Source organism: Triticum dicoccoides, chromosome 7B (assembly GCF_002162155.2).
Source record: "Triticum dicoccoides isolate Atlit2015 ecotype Zavitan chromosome 7B, WEW_v2.0, whole genome shotgun sequence".
Lineage (NCBI taxonomy): Eukaryota > Viridiplantae > Streptophyta > Magnoliopsida > Poales > Poaceae > Triticum > Triticum dicoccoides.
In genome coordinates, this window is record NC_041393.1 from 292378332 (window position 1) to 292382152 (window position 3821).

The following is a 3821-nucleotide window of genomic DNA, read 5'->3' on the forward strand; positions in this document are numbered from 1 at the left end:
CTAGTGGAATTGGATTAGGAGGTGTGTTATTACAAGATGGCAAACCTGTTGCATACTTTTCTGAAAAATTGAGTGGGCCTAGTCTGAATTATTCTACTTATGATAAAGAATTATATGCTCTTGTTCGGACTTTAGAAACATGGCAACATTATTTATGGCCCAAAGAATTTGTTATACATTCTGATGAGGACATCAATACAATTGTTACACCCACAGCCCCTGCTGCTATACATACTGGACCAATTACTAGAGCTCGTGCACGCCAACTAAATTACCAGGTACTTTCGTTTCTTGGTAATGATTCTAATGTTCATGAGAATATGATGCTGCCTAAATTGGATACATTTGTTTTGCTTACAAATGAAGGGCCTAGCTTGGAGAAGGATGAACATTGGAGCAAGAACAAGCATGGAGATGATGGCATGCGCAAGGGGAACAAGAACGGAGTTACAAGTGATGATTTCAGGACTTTGAAGCCACCATAATGGGTGCATGAAGCCTTGGACGAAATATACAAGATGTCACTTCATAAATTTCGTCCCGAGGCTATTTTAGGTGCTGCGTCACCTTATTATTGGGCCAGGCCCATGTAATTTCGAAATACATAAGTATAGGCTATTTTTAGAGTCCGTATGTGTGGGGAAACAAGAGATAGGGTTGATTTCGGACCCCTCCACCAAGGGCCACGAAATTCCCCCCCTCTTCCTCCATATATACAGCCCTTAGGGCATCGTTTAGACTTTGGGTTTTGTTTAGATTAAAAGTTCGCCATAGCTGCAACTTCGCGTACTTCGTTTGTGTTCAACGACCAGACAAAGACGTCACAGAACCCCACCTTGATCAATAAAGCTTTCATCTTATATTCGCAATATCCAGATTGCAATCTCAGTTTCTTGCTTGTTCTTCGTTTGCTCGCAGGAAACAGACCCTCGTGGTCAGGTTGATCGTGCTCCGGCGTGGTCAATAACCTCTCGGAGTTGGTTTAGCGATTGCTAAGGCGCGACGTCCTAGCACGTTCGTAGTCGGATCGTCAAAGTCGACTTCCACCAAAGCGAAATCCATCATCTCATCGAAAGACGGGACACCTCCGCCTCTATCAATTTGGAACATTTACGTGCTGTTTTTATTGCTCTACGTGATGCACGTTTGTTTGGTAACCTTGGGAAGTGCACCTTTTGCACCGACCGAGTATCTTTTCTTGGCTATGTTGTTACTCCACAGGGAATTGAAGTTGACAAAGCCAAGATTGAAGCTATTGAGAGTTGGCCGCAGCCCAAAACGGTCACACAAGTGAGGAGTTTTCTTGGCCTCGCTGGATTCTATAGGCGTTTTGTGAGAGATTTCAGCACCATTGCTGCACCTCTCAACGAGCTTACAAAGAAGGATGTGCCTTTTGTTTGGGGTACCGCACAGGAAGAAGCCTTCACGGTATTGAAAGATAAGTTGACACATGCTCCTTTACTCCAACTTCCTGATGTTAATAAGACTTTTGAGCTTGAATGTGATGCTAGTGGAATTGGATTAGGAGGTGTGTTATTACAAGATGGCAAACCTGTTGCATACTTTTCTGAAAAATTGAGTGGGCCTAGTCTGAATTATTCTACTTATGATAAAGAATTATATGCTCTTGTTCGGACTTTAGAAACATGGCAACATTATTTATGGCCCAAAGAATTTGTTATACATTCTGATCATGAATCTTTGAAACATATTAAAAGTCAAGCTAAACTGAATCGTAGACATGCTAAATGGGTTGAATTCATTGAGACTTTCCCTTATGTCATTAAACACAAGAAGGGAAAAGAAAATGTTATTGCTGATGCATTGTCTCGTCGCCATACTATGCTTTCACAACTTGACTTCAAAATATTTGGTTTGGAGACCATCAAAGATCAATATGTGCATGATGCTGATTTTAAAGATGTAATGTAGAATTGTAAAGAAGGAAGAATGTGGAACAAGTTTGTCGTTAACGATGGATTTGTGTTTCGTGCTAACAAGCTATGCACTCCAGCTAGCTCCGTTCGTCTTTTGTTGTTGCAGGAGGCGCATGGAGGAGGATTAATGGGACACTTTGGCGTGAAGAAGACGGAGGACGTACTTGCTACACATTTCTTTCGGCCAAAGATGAGACGGGATGTTGAGCGTTTTATTGCTCGCTGCACTACATGTCAAAAAGCTAAGTCATGACTCAATCCTCATGGTTTATATATGCCTTTGCCTGTACCTAGTGTTCCTTGGGAGGATATATCTATGGACTTTGTTTTAGGTTTACCTCGAACAAAGAAGGGGAGGGATAGCATATTTGTTGTCGTGGATAGATTCTCGAAAATGGCACACTTTATACCATGTCATAAAAGCGATGATGCTGTTAATGTTGCTGATTTGTTCTTTCGTGAAATTATTCGCTTGCATGGTGTGCCAAATACTATTGTTTCAGATCGTGATACTAAATTTCTTAGCCACTTTTGGAGATGTTTATGGGCTAAGTTGGGGACTAAACTACTTTTTAGTACTACTTGTCACCCCCAAACTGATGGCCAAACTGAAGTAGTCAATAGAACATTGTCTACTATGCTTAGGGCTGTTTTGAAGAGTAATAAGAAAATGTGGGAGGAATGCTTGCCTCATATTGAATTTGCTTATAATCGTTCATTGCATTCTACTACTAAGATGTGCCCTTTTGAAGTTGTGTATGGTTTCCTACCTCGTGCACCTATTGATTTGTTGCCTCTTCCATCTTCGAAGAAGGTTAATTTTGATGCTAAACAGCGTGCTGAATTGATTTTAAAAATACATGAGTTAACTAAGGAAAACATTGAGCGCATGAATGCTAAATATAAACTTGCTGGAGATAAGGGTAGAAAACATGTTGTGTTTGCACCTGGAGATCTTGTTTGGTTACATTTGCGCAAATCAAAGTTACTGCCATGTGCTGATGGTCCCTTTAAGGTGTTAGAGAAAATAAATGATAATGCATATAAACTTGAGCTGCCTGCAGATTTTGGGGTTAGTCCCACTTTTAACATTGCAGATTTGAAGCCTTATTTGGGTGAGGAAGATGAACTTCCGTCGAGGACGACTTCATTTCAAGAAGGGGAGGATGATGAGGACATCAATACAATTGTTACACCCACAGCCCCTGCTGCTATACATACTGGACCAATTACTAGAGCTCGTGCACGCCAACTAAATTACCAGGTACTTTCGTTTCTTGGTAATGATTCTAATGTTCATGAGAATATGATGCTGCCTAAATTGGATACATTTGTTTTGCTTACAAATGAAGGGCCTAGCTTGGAGAAGGATGAACATTGGAGCAAGAACAAGCATGGAGATGATGGCATGCGCAAGGGAAACAAGAACGGAGTTGCAAGTGATGATTTCAGGACTTTGAAGCCACCATAATGGGTGCATGAAGCCTTGGACGAAATATACAAGACGCCACTTCATAAATTTCGTCCCGAGGCTATTTTAGGTGCTGCGTCACCTTATTATTGGGCCAGGCCCATGTAATTTCGAAATACATCAGTATAGGCTATTTTTAGAGTCCGTATGTGTGGGGAAACAAGAGATAGGGTTGATTTCGGACCCCTCCACCAAGGGCCACGAAATTCCCCCCTCTTCCTCCATATATACAGCCCTTAGGGCATCGTTTAGACTTTGGGTTTTGTTTAGATTAAAAGTTCGCCATAGCTGCAACTTCGCGTACTTCGTTTGTGTTCAACGACCAGACAAAGGCGTCACAGAACCCCACCTTGATCAATAAAGCTTTCATCTTATATTCGCAATATCCAGATTGCAATCTTAGTTTCTTGCTT